The 21,892-nt window shown below is 41.7% G+C and overlaps 1 long non-coding RNA gene across 1 annotated transcript in view; it reads left to right on the forward strand.

The window, feature by feature from the left end:
* Positions 1 to 380: 380 nt before the first annotated feature.
* Positions 381 to 21,892, forward strand: part of LOC145421788 (uncharacterized) — a 50,055-nt gene continuing 28,543 nt past the window's right edge. Inside the window, exon 1 of the long non-coding RNA XR_013903152.1 lies at positions 381 to 560. This is a non-coding gene — a long non-coding RNA (uncharacterized LOC145421788). The remainder of the gene's footprint in view (positions 561 to 21,892) is intronic.

Consider the following 21,892-nt stretch of genomic DNA (forward strand, 5'->3'; position numbering starts at 1 on the left):
ACATAAATGTATGCTGTATCAGTATCAGAAAAAGACTCAAATATTTTGGACTGATTTTGAATTATTGATTGCAGTAGTCACTGTTGGTGTCACATGGTTGCCAAAGGCTAGATATGCTGTTTAGGGCATTTACACGTTAAAAAAAAGCAGATCTGCATTAGCTATATATGAAACAGTTCGAACACATGTCTGCCTGGAGGCTCGTATATAACGACACCTCTGTCAAAGGATGACCTGAGGATAGTACAAATTCCAGAAAGACCCCAGTCTAATTTTGGTAGGTAAGCCATATTAATTCATTAAAACTTGCTGTAACCCGCCGGTCTTCCGGTGTCATTCTGGCTGCCTGTTGGTAATTTATCGTTTGCGGACGGCTGTCTTGCGCCACCCGTGCCCCCACATCCACGCTCACGCAAAAACGCACATCCAAGCGAGTCACACACATACACACACATTCCACCGGTGACTCTGTAGTCATCGCTTTGCTTCCAGATACCGACGTGCTTTTGGATTTAGCAGCCGGTGCGTCCTTTCAGCGATGGTGTAAGGAGCTGCCAGAGGTAAGATGTGCTTTAATTGATAGATTCAGGTTGGAGCGCGTGACAGGATACAACAGTTTATCAATACATCCGCTACCTGTTTTGGAATGAGTCACACCGGTAACAGAACGATACCCGGTGATACCTTTAGACGCGCTTCGTAATGTGACAGCTGTCATTAACAGCCGTATGCTTCACATTTATTTTGCCCTGAGCTGCAGCGGCGTTAATGGAAGATCCAGCGGCAGCCCTGAGAACGTGCCAGGCTCGCGCGTGGGAATGTATGCTGCTGTCGCCTTTCAAATTGTCGGCTGATTTGAGGTGGTATTGCTCTGTTCTTAAGCTGTCAAATCCTTAACATATTTTGGCGAAAATCTTCGATGTGTTCAGCAGAAATCGGTTAAATGTCTCCACGCAACGCGTCATCAATATCAGTGCAAGTCAAAGTTTGTGGATGTGATCGGCGCCGAGCCGCTAGCAAAGAAAATAGTGCTGACAAGAAGCCAGTGGAGCTAAAGAGAAGGTGTGTCGAAATTTGAAGGATTTCCCCAAAGAGATTGTGAATAATAAGCTAGGGTATTGCGGGGGGGCTGTGGGCTTCAAAAGACACATAACGAATGACTGGACATGTAATGTGGCTTTCGCTCCGTGCCAGTCAGACATAACTGATGAAGGAATACCTCGATGCTGTTGGACTGGATGTGCCTGTGCAGACCGCACTGGCACAGCTGGATGGAGGTTTTTGTGGAGAAAAGCAGTCAAGGTTACGTTGGCCGAAAATGAGCTTATCTCGACATTAAATGCAAAGGTTGATGAGATGTCAGACGTGCTGTATGTTGCAGTCTCATGCGGGGATGTACGCACTGTATCTTCCGCTCCAGTGAGGAGTTGTGAGCTCAGAGGAGCTATGTCAGTTGTCGCCTGTGGCTGAGGATGAGAGGACATGCAGATCCAGCATGTTTCTAATTCAAGAAGACCAACTGGTAGGCTAATGATAACAGTGTGGGCAGTGTGAGTGTCAGCTCTGAAAGGATTATTTTATCGTGATTATTCTCCCACACAATGTGGAAATCTCAGTTATGCAGTACAGTCATTTCTTACAGAAGTGACTTAGACAAAACATCAGACACAAAATTTAGTTTACCCTCTCTCTATTTATACATTCAGCATAAGAAGAAAGCGTTGATATTCCACACAATAACACATTGTAAATGCATAATTATCTGATAGGGAGGGTGGAAGCAGCATTTGCTATTCATTGGCATTATTAACAAGAATCCTGTGACAGTGTTTGTAATTGTGTAATGATTTCAGTTCAAGGCGTTTTTGCAAAACTCAACACAGTATGAGGATGTGCTCCAGCTTTATGCCATTGTACATTAAACGTTAGGGTTTTATAGCGTCCAAGTCCATTAGAAAGGTTGATTTTGCACCAGAATAAAAAGCATTTCTTTTAAACATAGAGTAGCTGCAGTGGTTAGCAGTGTTGCCTCACAGGAAGATGGTTCCTGGTTCAAATCTCCTGGGGGGGGGGTTGCTTTTCAGGTATTCCAGCTTCCTCCCACAGTTAAAAGATGTGTGTGCTTGGACAATATTTTCTTTATCAACTTCATTAGTTTAATCACATCTTGAGCCTTTAAAAATAATAATATACAAAGTGAAGACTGCTCTTTTTTTAAGTTAAAACACATGTAAATGCATATTTATTGGCTGTCCCCGATCTTGTTCTCTTGACCGGTTGTCAACATATTGAAGCTAAAGAAACTGAACTTTAACACTAAAAGATGCCCTCTGCTACCCTTCGTGATTAACTATTACTCTGAGAGCCAGATGTCACCAGCACCAAGACAAATACAAGCAAGTCCTGTTACTAAGCAGCCATGTTGAAATACATCTTTGCTCATATTTGGAAGCAACACCTGAATTAACTTTTATTTCAGTGGTCAAGGAGACATAAAAACTGCATATACAGAACATCCAGCAAAATATGATCGATGCTTTCGTTTTAGAATTCTAATCTCAATTCAGATTTCTTTGAGTGACATGCCACTCTGATAACATCTCTGCTGCTACCCAGGACCTGCTCCTCTAGCAGTGGCTTGGATACACTTGGCCCTGTAACAGACATAACGGTCCACAGCATTCAATGGACACACATGCAGAAGTTGCAGTAAGCTGCAGGACCTGCAGAGAGATATTTTATTTCAAGTAAACATGAAAATAATCAGGCAGACATTACGAACACATTTACATATAAATACATATTAGCCACCTAGCTTAATCATTTCTGGCATAGAAGGACCCTGAAATGTACGTCATACCTTCCTTGCACAATAGTAACTTCTTAGCTTTAAATAAATGATCTCCCCTGTTGGTACTGCAACTTCTGTGTGTGAGTACATTTCACGCTTTGGAGAGGCAAAGTGTGAAATGGACACAGTGGACTGGCGCGTCTGACATGACATGCTTTGCTGTGATATTGTGTTGAAACTGTACCAATGTTGAATAACGTGGAATGTCATGCAGGCCATCTACTAATCAGAAGTTTAGTGTTTGGATCCCAGTCTGCATGCCGACATGCAAACCCCCCCACATAGTAAGGAGGTCTGGCCCGGATGTGGTATCAAGCCGGCACTGCTGGCTGACTTCTGACATGATAAGACGTATGCCATCCAGATATGGGCTAGGCCTGGCATAGATGGCACTGTTTATGTGATGGCATGCCACATCTGGCTTGATTGTGCTTTGGTTTATGTGGCCCAGGCTCATAGAAAACAGGTCTGGCCCGGATCCAGCATCAAGCTGGCACTTCTGATTGGCTGGTGTCATGGCAGGGTGTATGTCAACCAGATGTGGGCCAGGTCTGGCAATGATATTTATGTTCCTATTTTCCTATTTTAGGTAGAAGACCAAAATGCCATGTTGCAATACTATACTGCTATGGTAGCCAACGTTTCTAATGCAGGTTTGACAGGTTTGTGAGTGTACACTTTATCCAAAACCTAGTGAGGGTTTACTCATGTGTACCACTGGTTGGCTGTAGCTCAGGAGGTAGAGCAGGTCACCCACTGATCGAAAGGTTAGTGGTTTGATCCCTGGGTCCTCTAGTCTGCGTGAATGTGTGTGAATGTAGTTAGGAAGCACTCAGTTTAGAGAAAGTGTGTGAATGTGGCATGTTGAATAGAGCACTTGGAGTAATCTGGGAGACTAGAAAAGCGCTATATAAGAGTCAGTCAATTCACTGTCTGAACAGAGTTTTTTCACGTTACTTTTGCACTGTTTTGCATGTTCTGGCGCATGTTGTTATTACATGGCTTGATTAAGGTACACATTAGACTGACATCTGATGCCAGAGCTGAAACTGTTCTGGGCCAGCACAGGGCCAGCAGTGTGTCTGCAACTGGCCCGTGGGTGCACAAAACTTACATAGGCCCACATACCGCAAAGAATGACGGCCCTTTGGTGGCCCACATTTGGTTTGCCAGATGTGGCCCACACATGGACCAGCACAGGACCACCAGTGTGCCTGCAACTGGCCTTGTGCTGGCCCATGTGTGGGCCACATCTGGCAAACCAAATGTGGGCCACCAAAGGGCCGTCATTCTTTGCGATATGTGGGCCATGTGTAAGCACATTGTGTGGGCCAGATCCAGGCCATACCAATTTTGCTATGTGGGCCAGGTTTATCTCTGACGTGTCTGCTAGAGTATGAATTTGTATGAATGTGTTTAAATTGGTGAATGAGGCATACGAAGCATGTGTGCTCAGGTAGAGTAGAAAAGTGCTTTACAAGAACCAGTCCATTTACCATTTAATTTGATATTAAAGATATTTCTCTATATAAAATGGCAAGATAACTTGAGCAACCTATCATGTAGATTTACTGTCAAAATCTAACATACTTCACACAAATTCACATTTAAGCTTTACATTTCCAGTTTATCGGCAGGTCTTGCTTTAAAAATAACCTCTCATCTTCCTCTCCTGTCTTCTCTTACTCATTTTTTTCTCCATCTCTAAGAGTGAAGTTATCACACATGGCAAAACCCCCCTCAAAAAACAGAAAACCAAAAAACAAATGACTCAAATGATTCTTTTAAGTGCCATGATCACAGTTGAAATCTGCATGCATGACTGCATGACAGTCATGCAAGCCAACGGGGCCTTGTGCTGACTTAAGTGCCTCCATGATCGAAACTCAGGCTACATCTATGGGGTGGCTGTAACTCAGGAGGTAGAGCAGGTCATCTACTGATTGGAAGGTTGGGTGGTTCCCAGTATTCAAGTAGCCAAGTGTCCTTGGGCAAGATACTAACTCCATTGGAGTATGAATGTGTGTGAATATTAGCTTAAGAGAACAAAGTGCTTGGGTGAATGCAGCTAGAGCTCGAACAATAAAGGAATTCTAAGACTGTTATCTATGCACAATATTTTGTGATTAAAAATTATATAAATTGGTCTAAATCTTTTCAGACAAATGGAAAACAAGCAAAGTGTGTTTTCAGGTAGTATGATTTAAACATTGTTTACTGTTAAAGGTCAAGGAATACCTGTTGCCAACAGGGCTGTTGAAGAATGCCTTCTGGTGCACATCATTAATCTCAAAACATCACACAGAAACAAAATTGTGTGATGAGTAGTTTGAAAGAAAAACCCCATATTCATTTGTGTTTTGGAGATGAACTAAAACTTTTGTTTTTGGACAGGGATGGTGACAGAAAATCTTTTTCCAGTTCCCGCTAACCTAACTCACTCAGCTGTGTTTGTGGATGCAGTCAACAAATCACAGTGACACATTACATTGCAGTGTCCTTAAGCTCTTACTGCTGCGTATTAAGAGCTTAAAAATAGCTAAAATTAACAGTCTTTCTTGTGTTGATCACCTGCGAGCATTGTGCATTGACCAGTCACACAAATGCAAGACAAGTTGCTGTGGGGAGAAATCAAATACATACTGCTGTCATAAACTATAATATGCTATCTGAGATTGACGCTGTATTCTCTTAATCTATCCTTGCTCTGGACACATGATCTGTTTTGTAAAGAATGATTTACAGTGTGGATTCTTACTAATGCAGGTTTGATTTGGGTCTGGTGAACTCAAAGCTCACGGTCAGAATCTGTCACACAGGGTAAAGTGGAAGAAGCACAGCCTTGAAATTCTTTTTCTTATATAGTCATCATCCTTTTTTCCCCTCTTGCACTCTCTGCGCCTCTCTCTTTCCCACTAATGCACAAATGGACGTAAATGTCAGAATCATTTGGTCTAACCATGTTTTTGGTCATCATTTCAAAGTCCTAGCCTGTTCCCATGTTATTTGGTATGTCTCTCATATTTATCCTTGCAGTCAATGCAGCACTCATTCGACACAATGTGTTAGAGGCAGTAAAGTGTGTAGTAATGCAGAACTTTTTCTGAGCATTATCAAGCTTCTCTGTTTTTTCCAAGTACTTCCTGTGACTCACGTTCAGATTCATTTCTCTTTTCTGTGACTGTTAAAGAAACCTCAGATGAAGTTTGGATGTTCAGTGGCCAGTTTAATAAGTAAAAGAAAAGAAATGTGATACAACACTGTAGCAAAGCTGACAAAGAGTTAGAGATCAGTTGAGACTGCTCAAAGAAGTTTCACACTCAAAAATGACCCCATGTTATTTGACTGTTATTTAAAGCCTATAGTGTATATAGTTCTGTGTTACATCTTTAGTCTTAGTTCAGTTCATTACCACAAAATCTTCTCTTCATTTTGGAATTCAATTCAATTCAATTCAATTCAATTTTATTTATATAGCGCCAAATCACAACAAAAGTCGCCTCAAGGCGCTTCATAGATACAGAGAAAAACCCAACAATCATATGACCCCCTATGAGCAAGCACTTTGGCGACAGTGGGAAGGAAAAACTCCCTTTTAACAGGAAGAAACCTCCGGCAGAACCAGGCTCAGGGAGGGGCGGGGCCATCTGCTGCGACCGGTTGGGGTGAGAGAAGGAAGACAGGATAAAGACATGCTGTGGAAGAGAGACAGAGGTTAATAACAGATATGATTCAATGCAGAGAGGTCTATTAACACATAGTAAGTGAGAAAGGTGACTGGAAAGGAAAAACTCAATGCATCATGGGAATCCCCCGGCAGCCTACGTCTATTGCAGCATAACTAAGGGAGGATTCAGGGTCACCTGGTCCAGCCCTAACTATATGCTTTAGCAAAAAGGAAAGTTTGAAGCCTAATCTTGAAAGTAGAGATAGTGTCTGTCTCCTGAATCCAAACTGGAAGCTGGTTCCACAGAAGAGGGGCCTGAAAACTGAAGGCTCTCCCTCCCATTCTACTTTTAAATACTCTAGGAACAACAAGTAGGCCTGCAGAGCGAGAGCGGAGCGCTCTAATAGGGTGATATGGTACTACAAGGTCATTAAGATAAGATGGGGCATGATTATTTAAGACCTTGTATGTGAGGAGCAGGATTTTGAATTCAATTCTGGATTTAACAGGAAGCCAATGAAGGGAAGACAAAACAGGAGAAATCTGCTCTCTCTTTCTAGTCCCTGTCAGGACTCTTGCTGCAGCATTTTGGATTAGCTGAAGGCTTTTCAGTGAGTTTTTTGGACATCCTGATAATAATGAATTACAGTAGTCCAGCCTGGAAGTAATAAATGCATGAACTAGTTTTTCAGCGTCACTCTGAGACAGGATATTTCTAACTTTAGAGATGTTGCGCAAATGGAAGAAAGCAGTCTGACATATTTGTTTAATATGTGCGTTGAAGGACATGTCCTGGTCAAAAATGACTCCAAGGTTCCTCACAGTGTTACTGGAGGCCAAGGTAATGCCATCCAGAGTAAGAATCTGGTTAGATACCATATTTCTAAGATTTTCAGGGCCGAGTACAATAACCTCAGTTTGATCTGAATGAAGAAGCAGAAAGTTAGCGGCCATCCAGGTCTTTATGTCTTTAAGACATTCCTGCAGTTTAACTCATTGGTGTGTGTTATCTGGCTTCATGGACAGATAGAGCTGGGTGTCATCTGCATAGCAGTGAAAATGTATGCTATGTCTTCTAATGATGCTGCCTAAGGGAAGCATGTATAATGTAAACAGAATCGGTCCTAGCACTGAACCCTGTGGAACTCCATAATTAACCTCAGTGTGTGAAGAGGACTCTCCATTTACATGCACAAACTGGAGTCTATTAGATAGATATGATACAAACCACTGCAGCACAGTACCTGTAATACCTACAGCATGTTCTAATCGCTCTAATAGGATATTATGGTCGACAGTATCGAATGCTGCACTAAGGTCTAGCAGGACAAGCACAGAGATGAGTCCACTGTCAGAGGCCATAAGAAGATCATTTGTAACCTTCACTAAAGCTGTTTCTGTGCTGTGATGAGCTCTGAAACCTGACTGAAACTCTTCAAATAAACCATTCCTCTGCAGATGATCTGTTAGCTGTTTGACAACTACTCTTTCAAGGATGTTTGATATAAAGGAAGGTTGGAGATTGGCCTGTAATTAGCTAAGACTGCTGGGTCTAGAGATGCTTTTTGAGTAAAGGTTTAACTACAGCCAGCTTGAAGGCCTGTGGTACATAGCTGATTATTAGAGATAGGTTGATCATATTTAAGATCGAAGCATTAATTAATGGCAGGACTTCTTTGAGCAGTTTTGTAGGAATGGGGTCTAAAAGACACGTTGATGGTTTGGAGGAAGTAATTATTGAAGTTAACTCAGAAAGATCAATTAGAGAAAAAGAGTCTAACTTAACATCAATGGTACTAAGAGTAGCTGTAGATAATATTACATCTGTGGGATGATTACTGGTAATTTATTCTCTAATGATAAAAATTTTATTTGTGAAGAAGTTCATGAAGTCATTACTAGTTAATGTTAAAGGGATGGTTGGCTCAAAAGAGCTCTGACTTTTTGTCAGCCTGGCTACAGTGCTGAAGAGAAACCTGGGGTTGTTCTTATTTTCTTCAATCAGTGAATTTAGGGCCAATAGAACTCGTTTCCATTAAAGTATATCACACCTCGTCCTCTAGGGTCAAAATTGGCCCCATGTGGTTTAATTGTTATTTAGAGAATAGAAAGGTGATACTTCACCCAATTCTGTTACACTTCCAATTACAGCTTGTTCAGACACATTAACACAATTTCTTTATGCCATCTGAAATTTGCCAATAAGACCTCATTCACATGACCTTTTTTGAGTAAAAATAAATAAAATCATCAAGTATTCTTATTATAGTTAACAATCAGAGTGACTTGTTTTGATAGATCATCACAGACTGATATAAGTAGATGTTGAGATAGGATGCTGGTTTTAAACCACTTCAATTTTTTTTAACGGCTGCACATTATCACACCTGTTGTCCTCCTGGGTTAAAAATGACCCCGTCTGGTTTCGCTTTGTATAAGGCATAAAGTATTATCACCCACCTCTGTGTTTCAATTTTTTGTTCAACTTTATTCCAGCTTGTTACCTGACTTATGAGATGTATGCATTGCATTTTTGGCACATTTTTGATGTTTTGAGATCACTCTGGCGAGGGCAGAATTTGCACCCTCTGCTTTTGGGTGATGAGCCAGGAGGGGCAGCTAGGCAAGGAAGGACTGGTTCTCCATAACCAGTCTGGCTGCTGCTGGTGTGCGGGGAATAGCCTGTCAAGTCAAACTTTATTATAACAAATCACAGTGCAAATACAGTAGTTCAAATTCTGAGATCACTATAGAAGGAAGAGCAAAAGAAATGTAGCTTAATTGCTAACCTCCGTCGCTTGATGTGAGGTATCACCAGTTGTTGCCCAAGCTCCTCCATGAACAGTCTCCTTTGTATACCTGAATGTTATAAAGAGGATTGTTGCAAATTATGCAACAATCCTCAGAACGGTGAAGAGCCAGTCCATTGTTCTGCGACCGGAACAAAATTTTTTTTTTTCTCCTGTACATCCCAAAAGGTTGATTCTGTTCATCTGGACGAAGCGTTTTCAGTGGGAAAAACCTTTCGTCAATCATCCAGGTGACTTCTTCAGTCTCAGCTGACTGCAGGTTTCCCCAATCTTATAAACAGTACATTTGCATAATGACTGAAACCAGCCCACTGAATGAACAATGGGCTGGGAGGTCAGTTCCTGGATCATTAATATGCAAACTGTCATGGCCACTGATCAATGGCCATGAGTAGGGATGGGTATTGATAAGATTTTAACGATTCGATTCCTTATCGATTCTCTTATCGATTCTTTTTTTTAAAAAAGGAGAACACTAAAGTCGATTAGCTTAGAACTGTGTTTTATATCTTCTCTTTGAACAAGATAGAAATTTAGGAGTAACATGGCCTTACAAACCCAACAGTGAGATCTTAAGAGATCCAGCCTACCGCTCTTCAATGGGGTGTCACAGGGTCCCCAGGAAAAAAAATGTATATGTAAAATAATAAAATAAATATTCTCCTGTAGCAATAACAAAGTTTAACATAAATTATTCTGTAGCAATTACACAAGAATATCCAGTAATGTCCTGCCTACAATTAAACACATTCACTTACCAAAGTGAAATCGGGGGCATCTGCTGTGGCAAATGGGTGCAAGCCTTTGACCACAAACTGAGTCACTGCTCGGTGACATTCGTCTATCCTGGCCTGAAAGGAGACGCTACCGGTAGACTGCAGCGAGAACTGCCAGCATCTGAGCCAGCCAGACTCTGTCTCTCTCATCATGGTTATCTAAATGCAACGCACAGTAATAGCAGGTTTTGTAATAAGGTAAATCGCGCTAACATAATATGCAATGCTAATTGATTAGTTACCTGCAGTATTAACGGGAGAGGACGTGGAAACGCTACCGCTGCTGCTGGGTTGAGCTTCGCTAGTCCAGAGCGGATCAAAAACACGACATTCGTTGAAAGCAATCGCGTGTTTTTTTGAGCAAATGCTTTTGCATATTCGTAGTGTTTCCTCCCTTTGATGAAATCTCTACTTTGCAAGTATTGCAAGTTGCCCTGTTGTCATCCTTTCTCATAAAGTGTAACCAAACTTTTGAGCGTTTGTGCCGCTCAGGCGCCGTGTTTCCTACTGGGTAAAAGACGCTACTCAACGTGATGACGTCATTCGGGGCGACTGGAATCAATAAGGGAATCGTTTTTAAAAGTGGCAAACGATTCCAAGGAATTGAAACAGTGGGAACCGGTTCTCAACAAGAACCGGTTTTCGATACCCATCCCTATCCATGAGTACCATTTACAGAGAGTTGGGGAATGGCTGCAATCACAGCATTGTAAGATGGCGAAAGATGTACCCTTAGGCCCCCTCCTCGATTCAGAGATGGTCTTTCCCTTTTCACGTAAATGGCCTCCTTGACTCCACCCTCAAACCAGCGTTCCTCCCTGTCTATCATTGAAAGAGTGTCCACTGGCCTGTAGGTGTGAATAGACTGTAGAGTCCTGGCCTGACGAGGTGGCTCTTCTGTGTTATGCCATCCTCTTCGCCAGAGGTTGTTTGGTTTCCACGATGTATAAATCATGGCAGTCCTCCTGGCACGTAACAGCGTACAGTATATTACTCTGTTTGTGTCGGGGGACCCGATCCTTGGGTGGACCAGTTTTTTGGCGCAGCGTGTTTTGGGGTTTGAAAGCCACAGAGATGCGATGTTTAGTAAAAATGTGTCTCAACTGTTCGGATACTCCTGACATATACGGGATCACTACAGGTTTTCGCTTAGGTGGCGGTTGTCCTTCTCTCCTGGATCGGCTGGACCTTTCTTTAGGCGCCTTCCCAGCTTTGACAAAAGTCCAGCTGGGATAACCACATTTACTCAGGGCCTTCTTGGTGTTCTTCTGCCTCCCTGGCCGCTGTGTCTGTGGGGATGGTGTTCGCTCTGTGTTGTAGCGTCCTAATGACACCCAGTTTATGCTCCAGTGGATGATGAGAGTCAAACCTTAAATACTGATCCGTATGCGTAGGTTTACGGTACACGTCAGCTTTTTGCATATTTGCACAGCCTATTGTTCATTCAGTGGTGCTAGTTTCAGTCATTGTGCAAATGCCCTGTTTATAAGGTTGCAAACCTGCAGTCAGCTGAGACTGAAGAAGTCACTGGATGAGTGACGAAAGGTTCCTCCCAGTGATGAACAGAATCAACCTGGGTTTTACTCACCTGGATGATCGAACATGCATCAAGACTTCCTCCTTTACAGTTTCCACGTACAATGGTTAAAATGGCTTTATTGTAACCATTGAGTATAGGTTGCCATGGAAATATTAAGCTATCTGCATGTAATTCACTGTGAGTTTTTTTTTTTCTCACACGGTGCGAATTCATAATAAATCCTCCCCCGCACCCGAAAAACTTTCTACCCGGCACACTGCGGCGAGCATGCTTGTTTAAATGCGACCAAATATGGCAACAGCCTGAAATTCCTGCTGTGAAATTATTCCACCAGATGAAAAGTCATCCATTGCAAAATGAAGAATGTTTTAAACTCTGCATGTCGGTGTCTCCCCACACACTAAAGAAAACGTTAAATAAACCAGCTGTGATACCTGTGACTGTTCTTGGTCAGTCGTATTTTTTGTCACTGTCTAGGCTTTTGTTTCTGCAATTTGAGTTCATCACATTTTTTATTTTATAATTTTATAAACAAGAAAATGTTGAATAGTTGATTTGAATGAGTATACCAGTGCTATTTTAGCCACTATATGTTTGAAAATAACATTTGTTTTTGGACATGATTTAACATCTGAAGCACCACTGGGCTTTCTGAGCTTCCTGCTCCAAAATGAATAAAGTATTCCTCTGCAATTACAAACTCTGTGTAAACAATATTGGTATCAAAATAAAGCTAACACTTTCATCAGAGTGTAAATATTACAGCAGATGTTAAGTGACTGAGGCTGGAACATAGAAATGCTTTAACATTTTTTTCTTTGCCTAATTTAATTTCGGATTTTATTGCATATACCCACTTTGAAAATATGCATCAGAAGACAATAAACTCCAATAAACATGGATATTATTTGTGCAAAGACTGATGCTGCTGAAATGAAACAGTGAAAAATGAGGTTTTAAAAACAGAGCTTTAAAATGTTCTGCCAATGAACAGTGATAATAAAAACCGAGAGGGGCCGACAGTGATCACTGACTTTTCTTTTTAGGGGCTTATTCAGATTAAGTAGAACAAGATACAAAGCATTAAAACATGTTAAAAACACAACAGCATTAATAAACGCAGAGTAGGTTGGAGCCACAAGCAGGGTTCATATGTCATCACTTAACAACTAGATTGTGTCCAGTAAAGGAGCTACAGCGGCTATTGGCGAGAGAAACAGAGAAAAATAGCATGTGCAAGTTTCCATGTTATTCCATCCATCCATCCATCCATTCGCTTCCGCTTATCCTTTTCAGGGTCGCGGGGGGCGCTGGAGCCTATCCCAGCTGTCATAGGGCGAGAGGCGGGGTACACCCTGGACAGGTCGCCAGTCTGTCGCAGGGCCAACACACAAGGACAGACAACCATTCATACTCACATTCACTCGCACATTCACACCTAGTGGCAATTTGGATTATCCAATTAACCTATCCCCACAAGCTGCATGTCTTTGGACGGTGGGAGGAAGCCGGAGTACCCGGAGGGAACCCACGCAAACACGGGGAGAACATGCAAACTCTGCACAGAAAGACCCCGGCCTGATGGTGGAATTGAACTCAGGACCTTCTTGCTGTGCGGCAACAGTGTTAACCACCGTGCCACCGTGCTGCCGGTTATTGTTATTGTTTTTCGAATTTGAAATATATTTGTAGTCTTCTTTTGCAGCTGGAATTTTGGTCAGGTATGACGAAACTTGCAGTCTTGTAATCGGTGCGATCTCTGCTTTTAGACAATGTGGCGTTTGCTTGGTTAAATGAAGCTGAGTGAGTTCATGGCTTGGTTGTTTGTGTTTAGGCATATTTTGTGAAATTATGCAACTGCTCTTTTAATTGTTTGTTGTTTTCACTGTGTTTGGTTGGTTGTTTTGTAGAAAAGGTTTATATGAGCTTTTAGTGGAGATTCAGAGGTTTCTGTGGATAACACGCATGCCAAAAGACTTGACTTCACGGAGTCGATCCGTGAAGTCAATCAAAAGTTCAATCTAAACTACAGCTCACCCCCTGATATGTCGGGGAATACATACATTACCAGTCAAAAGTTTTAGAACACCTTCATTTTTCCAATTATTTATTGCAGTTCAAGTCGTTCAAGTCCAATGAATAGCTTGAAATGGTACAAAGGTAAGGTGTGAACTGCCAGAGGTTAAAAAAGAAAGGTAAGGTTACCCAAAACTGAAAGATAATGTAGATTTCAGAATAACTATACCAGAAAGCCTTTGGCCACAAAAAGGAAGGAAAGGCAAGTACAAGGTGTAAAAGTTTCTGATCCGGGAACCTGTGCAAAGATCGTTAACGGCTGCAGCTGATAGTTGCTGACAGCAAATCAACACACGGGTAGCGAGAGCTGTCGGCCTCACATCGCTGTGGCTGCTGTAGAGGTCTCCTGAGTCACGTGACTCCACTACAGCCTGAGCTTCTCATTGTGCCTTTCTGCCATCACAGACATCCTATGATGGAGACTGCAGGCTGATAGAGACCAATTTGTGCCTTGTGACATGGGCTTTACTTTCAAAAACACCTGTCAGTCTGGGCTCCACGACTCCACAGGACCCTGGGTCTCCTAACGTGCCCCCCGACAAATAGTCTTTTTATTGGGCTATTTAAAATTGATGAAAATCCTTGTGAAATATGACGTCGATAAGTTAATTTTACAATATTTCCCCAAAAGAGTCCATTTAAGTACTTGTCATATAGACTATAATTTAAGCCAGTTCAGTGAAAAAAGGGCCTCACACTACAGCAGCGTTCTCAAATAGTGGGGCGGTGCGATGTCAGGCGGGGTGCGCGTAACCCGGTGGAACATGCTTTTTTGCCATACTAGAATAAAGTGTAATTGCACATCCACCACAGTAGGTGGCAGTGTTTTTTGCACCAAGAATAGAAGAATAGTAAACAAACCATCAAGCAAAAAGGAAAGATATTTAACAGTGAAGAAAAGAAAGGCAGAGATAATGAGACAAATGAGAAAAGGAACTATGACGAAGCATATATAGAGCTTGGCTTCACTGTGACTACAGTGCGAGACGAGGAAAGACCGCGGTGTCAAAAAATGTTTAAAGTTTGAATAAGGATTTAGGTTTTTTCTTTGTTATTTCAGGCAAATTGATGCAAATTGGAGCATATCTCAGTTGGGGCAGGGATAGCTCAGTAGTTAAAGTTGTTGCCCCATGATCACAAAGTCAGGGGTTCGAATCCACTGAACGGCTACCCTTAAGTACCCCTGAGCAAGATACCATCCCCACATACTGCACCCCGGGCGCTGCACTGGTGGCTGCCCACTGCTTCACTGGGTGAATGGGTTAAATGCAGAGGAATACCCATATGGAAAAGAAATAGTAAAAACTTATAAAAGACTTGCATAAGATGTGGCTTACTTCATATAGTGAATCATATAAGGCTTATATGATTTACTCATGAAAGTGGCCACTTTCATATATTGTTTTAGTAAGTATCCAAAACGTACAAGTTTCACACAAGACAGATACAAACTTTATAAGATTTATATATCTTTTCCATATGAGTAATTTCCCTACGGGGACTAACACATATACATTATTAAATGTAGTAGCAGTTTAGAGAGTTGCAGTACTACATGCACTTCAAATCTTTACTGTTACAGACTAAAAAACAATGTTAATAAAGTTATTCTTTGTTTTAAGCTGATCCAAATTTCTTTCTCTCTCTTTTTTTTATGTTTATAAGGATACAATGTTATACGGAGATGTAGTTATAATAACAATTTTATAAACAATTGATACTATTTGTAGTCACGGGGGAGAGTGGTGGGCGTTTTCCTCTTCCTAAGAGGGGGCATAACAGAAAATAATTGAGAAGCACTGCACTACAGTGAGCTGGAAGGCAGAATTTGTCCTGGGTCACTGTGTCGCATTACTGGTGCCTAGGCATGGAACTAAGCACTTTCAGCCACCAATTAGTCTGTGTTGCATTATTTGACAGAAACCTATACATACATACATCTTTGGAGAAGGTTAAAAAAAGCACAAGTGTTGTACAATAGTAAAACAGAAACAGTTAAACAGTTGCATTTAAAATCTAAAAAGTTGTAGAGTCACCCTTTTGAACTAAAATAATTAGTACATGTACAAACTAGTACATTTTTGTCAAGGTTAGGCAAGAAGGACCCAAACGGAGGACTCACAGGTGCTGTGGAAATTCAAAACAGGAGCATAAAACACACAAGGGAACAAACATGGGTATTACAAACAGACAACCTGACAAAGTCTGAAGAGAGATAAAGGTTACATATATAAACAAATACAAATAGTTAGCAAATAAAACAGGAAGTAACAAATCACAGAAACATTTAACACAGAGAGGACATACATGAATGTATGACAAGGGGAACACGGAATGAAACACAAGGAGGGGAACATGGGAACAGAAAAGGGAGATGAAATATAACGACACAACTAAGGCTACGGTCCACATGTACACACAGCTGTTTCTGTGGCTTTGGGCCTTCCGTCCACTTGTAAATGAGAATTTTAAAAAGATGATTTTCGAAAACTGTGTTTTTGTGTTTATGTGTGGACGAGGAAAACCGAGATTTCAAAGCCTTTTTTGACATCATGCTGTGCGCCACCTTATTGTTTACATGAGATGAATTTCTACAATGGCAGATAGAAACAAAATACTGTTACTGTCAATCTACTGTCTGCACTTTTTCACGTTTTCTTGTGTTTTATATTCCAGTGTGATATTGAGGAATAATTCCACTGTCTGTCCATATTAGGACTCATTTCTGCTTCCATGCACCATCTTTGTTTACCTTTTCCCTCCCAGGCTTCTAGATTTCTGATTGGTCAACATTCCTACACAGTATGGATTATATCGCCACCTGTTGCTTTGGCATGTTCTTAATAGCGTTTCACTTTGTTTTTTGCGTTTACATGTGAATGTTTTTTTTTTTTTAAACAAAAACGGAAAATTTCAGAAAAATACCCGTGCACACGTGGACGTAGTCTAAGACACACCGAGGGCGAGGGAGTGATATGCACAGAAACGTAAACACGGACGAACAGACATGGAGACAAAGACAAAGGCACAAAAGGGACCTAATAGACAAGAGAACATGAACCAGAATTTACCAATAAAATCAGTTACAGTAAAAGGGCTAAATTCAATAATAAATTATAGAAACTAAATCATTACTGCTCAAGGAACCAGAAAAACGCAGTTAACTCAAGGAGCTGGGTCCAATGACAAGTTCTATTTAAGAAACCGAACCATTGAATTTTGTTTCTGGTGTCCTTGTTTAAAAGTGTTTGTTTGTAGGTTTCTCCTTTTCTTGTAAAACTGAAAAACAACAAACATATTTGGGCAAAAGTGATTCATGGTGTCAGAGAGAATTCCTGTGGGTAGTTTAGAGCGCTTGGTTTTGGTGTGCTGCCTAGACGACACATGTCATGTGAACACAATGAGTGGCTTGACACTTAAAATGTGATGCAACATGTTCTATCTGAATGGCTTGTTACTCATCCTCTGTTATTTCTACTCAATGTGCAATGTTCATTGTCCTCAGTAGATTTAATAATAATGTTTCTTTTTGTTCTTCCAATGTGTCACGTTTGGCTGATTTTATGCATGGCTGCCATCTATTGTGGAAATTTGGAATACTGAAAATGCATTTTCAGAGTTTAACAGTTAATGAGCCACAGACCTAAATTTACTTTCAGTGAGTTATTCACTGGGATTTTATTTAAAAGAAATTCCTGTTGTTGCTGGTTTCTGCTTCCACATTCAGCAAAAACCAAAACCATTTTGTTCTGCTGTTTAAGAAATAATAAAGGTTCACCTATACCAGCGGTGTCCAAGTCCAGGCCTCAAGGGCCGGTGTCCTGCAGGTTTAACCACTTAAGCCCCACGCCCTGGGTACCGGGGGCAAAAAGACGTAGCATCGTTACTGTGATCCTATTGGCTCAAACGATTAAAATGAGGTGTCAATCATGCAAATTGACCAAAAGAAACCAAAGTTACGGCCCCTCAGAGTTTAAAACCAAACCAAAAACCATCACTTCTGTTTTCTGTTCATTAAAATGTAAAAAGTTCAAAGCCATCCAAGTCCTTATTTCATCAAGGCATCTGAGCAGCGGGTCTACTGAGAAGCCATTTATCTTTTTAAGTGGGAAATAAATCTGGGAGTCATCGGCGTAGCAGTGGAAAGAAATCCCATGTTTCCTGAAAATAGACCCAAGGGGTAGGAGATATAGAGAGAAAAGAAGCGGGCCTAAAACTGAACCCTGTGGAACCCCACATTGAAGAGAAGCAGCAGAGGATACAAACTCCCCTAGTTTCACAGAGAACGTTCGCTCTGCCAAATAGGATCTGAGCCACTGCAGTGCAGTACTCCGCATACCCACCAACTGCTCTAAACGGGAAATTAAAATATTATGATCCACTGTATCAAAAGCAGCAGTTAAATCTAACAGCACAATAATAACACAGTCACCTGAGTCATTTGCCAAAAACACATCATTAAAAACTCTTAAAAGGGCAGATTCAGTACTATGTAAAGCTTTAAAACCAGATTGGAAAACTTCTAAAATACCGTGTTCTTCTAGGAAGGACATTAATTGCTTGTAAACTACCTTTTCAAGAATCTTTGAGATAAAAGGCAGTTTGGAAATAGGTCTGTAATTCGCAATAATATCAGGATCAAGAGCAGGTTTTTTGAGTAGAGGCTGAATCACTGCATGTTTGAGATTGACAGGTACAACACCAGAGGACAGACTACTATTTACAATGGATTGTACAGCTGATGCTATAGTGAGAAAAACCTCTTTGAAAAATCGAGGAGGGAGAGCATCATAAGGGGAACCTGAGGGCTTCATGTGAGCAACCAACTCCTGCAGGCAGAGCATGGAAACTGGCTCAAACCTGTCAAAGACAGCAGAACTAGGGACAGGGGTAGAAGGGTCGGGAACGGACTGGGAAGTCTGTGCTTTGACAGATAGCACTTTATCAATAAAAAAGTGTAGGAAGTTTTCACAAATTTCCTGAGAAGACTCGACACCAGCAGTCTGTGGAGCATGAAGGACCATGTCAATAGTCTTAAATAAGACATGAGGCTTACGACAATTTGCCTGAATAATAGTAGCGAAATGTTTCCTCTTAGCATCTTTTACAGTTTTCTGGTAAGAATTCCAGTAATCTTGTAACATTTGGTATGACACCTGAAGTTGATCCTTCTTCCATTTACGTTCAGCTCTCCTGCACTTTCTTCTGGCAGCCCGGGTGTCTTCATTCAGCCAGGGTTCAGATTTGGCTTTAACTTGCTTAAGCTTAAAGGGGACCACTGAATCTAAAGCAGTTTGGCAGACAGAATAAAACCACGTACTCAGCTCTTCTGTATCATTGCATATGAAATCAGGAAGGCCGCCGTTCTGATTAAAAACAATAGAGAACTGTCCAGCAGAGGAAGGGTTAAAAATACGACAGCTCCTAGCAGCAACAGGAGGAAGATTAACTTTAGTACAAGGAAGGAAAACCTCAAACAGGACAGGCCTATGGTCTGACCATACAACATCACAAACCTCTAAGTTAGAGACAGGTAAATTATGAGTTAAAACAAGATCCAACGTGTGCCCATATTTTTGTGTAGGCACAGACACAGGTTGCACAAGATCAAAAGAGTCAATAAGATTTAAAAAGTCCTTTGCCATTGGCTTGTCAGGGCAGCACACATGAATATTGAAGTCCCCAATGATAAGGACATGATCATATTTTGGCATAATTTCAGCCAACAGATCAGAAAAGTCATTTAAGAAGTTCTTATTGTATTTTGGGGGTCTGTAAACCACTGCACAGAGCACTGTGTGAGACCGACCTAGCTCAAACATGCTCAGTTCAAAGCTACTAGGTGAGGTTAATAATGGCAGTGGTTTACATATATACTGCTTCTTAAAAACAACCGCTAGTCCTCCTCCTCTGCCTGATATTCGAGGAGAGTTTAAGAAGCAGCAGTCATCAGGTAAGAGATCTGTAAAAGCGCTGGACTCACCGGCCCTCAACCATGTCTCAGTTATACAGAGGAAATCCAGTCCTTGGATCATAAATAAATCCCTTAAAATAAAAGTTTTATTACTCAGCGATCTAGTGTTCACCAATCCAATCCTGGTGGAGGTCAGCGTGTTCGTGGCTGACAGCGAGACCCGATGCAGCGGCCGCAGGTTCTGTAGGTTCGCACCGTGCCGACGAAGATGAGGGGAAATCTTTCGTGGCTGGGACATCTGATCCGAGCCAACAACGGGCACCAGCCAGGCATCGATAGGCTCCAGAGAGCACGGAGAAAAGGCATGACAAGGTACCGATCCACGTTCGTTCCAAAGAGCCGGAGAAGAGCGCACCAAGTACGCCTTAAGTTTCACGAGTAGACCGCTACGTTTGCCCCGGCGTCTGAAACGCTTTCGCCGTGAGGCTGGGGCCAGGGTCCGACAGAGGTTAGCTGGTATCCCAGACAGGAATGGAGGTAACGCCTTATGTCCATTATAAGTTGTATTGGTAAGATCACTGGCAACTGGTCGGAGGTCCAAAAGTTTTTGGCGATTGTACATTAAAAGAGAGTTGACTCTAGCAATAAAAAACAACATAAGCAAGCACAACAGAGGAAGAGCCAGACGGCGAGCCACACACACTGGCGCCATCTTGAAACTATTCATCTCTTTGAGGCCTGGAATTGGACAACCCGACCTATACAGTTGCTTATTCTTGAGCACTCGGACTAATATGTTGGGTAATGTTCTTTAGTGTTTCCAATCTGTACATCGGTCATTTGTTGACTTTATGCACCTTTAAGGAGGAAAGAAAATTACATGCATTGACACCATGGGGAAAAAGAACACATGCTTAATCATATTTTCTTCTTTTGGCTGCTCCCTTTAAGGATCACCAAAGTGGATCATCTTCCATCTTCCTCCATATCACCTTATCTCTAGCATCCTTTGACTACATACATTCCTCAGAGGAAGCTGCCTGCTTAAGCATAAACATATATCTTCTTTTGTTTTTTTGTTTCTACATCAGTACATCAAATCTGCTTGTTTACTGACCAGCTCGTACTACATGATCAGGAGATGACCAACCAAAATTGGCACGCAGGTACATTTTGTGGTTTCTTATCTTCATTGGGTATTATGACATTCAAAAAGAAACCATTTGTAGTGTCTTATAAAAGGAATACTTCATTTTAATTTTAGTGCAGGACATGTATGAGGACAGAGAGACAGTGGTGAGATGTGTGGTAGGAGTGGGGATGGATTTTCCCTGCTCTGAGCCCCTTGTTGTTTGCAGTGCTGATGGACAGGCTGACAGGTGATGTCAGGCTGGAGTCTCTGTAGACTACGATGTTCGCATATGACACTGTGATCTATTGTGAGAGTAGGGAGGAGCTGAAGGAGAGTCTGGAGAGGCGGAGGCATGCTCTGGAGGGAACAGGAATGTAAGAAGCAAGTGTATGAATGAGAGGGAGACAGGTGTGACAGTGCTGGGAGTGAGGGTGGACGAGTTTAAACACCTCAGGTCAGCCACCCAAAACAACAAACAGTGGACAAGCAAGGTGAAGAAGAGAGTGCATGGAAGGGTGGAGGTGTTGAAGATGAGTTATTTGGGGTTATTGTGACAGAAGGATAGCAGCAAAAGTGAAAGGGGGGACTTATAAGATTATAGTGAGACCATCTATAATGTATGGTTTGAAGATGGTGGCACTGACAAAAAAGACAGGAGGCAGCTGAAGCTGTTGATTGGGAGGGAGCTGAATAAACAGGATTAGAGTACATCAGAGGGACAGGTTAGGTTTGACAAAATGTTAGAGAGGCACGGCTGAGATGGTTTGAACATGTGCAGGGAGGGAGAGTGGAGGATGAAGCTCGAGCTGCCAGGGAGGAGGGTAGGAGGAAGACCTCAGAGAGGATGGATGAAGTGAAGGAGGACACATGCCGAGGGTTAGTGTGACAGAAGAGGGTGCTAGGGTTAGGGTGAGATGGACACAGATGATGTAGTATAACTACAATGACTACTTGGCCATCGATTTTCCAGCTGTCTGTGCCTATGTCTGCAACGGAGTATAATCCAGGCTTAACAATAGGATTTGTAGAGCTTAACGTTTTGCTCTAGTTTCAGCTGAATGAGTGCATACAGCTTTTTAAATAAAGCTGAGTTGAGTTAAAAGTAGTAAAAAGTTGCAACAGCGAT

Source organism: Astatotilapia calliptera, chromosome 18, assembly GCF_964374335.1.
Source record: "Astatotilapia calliptera chromosome 18, fAstCal68.1, whole genome shotgun sequence".
NCBI classification, from domain to species: domain Eukaryota; kingdom Metazoa; phylum Chordata; class Actinopteri; order Cichliformes; family Cichlidae; genus Astatotilapia; species Astatotilapia calliptera.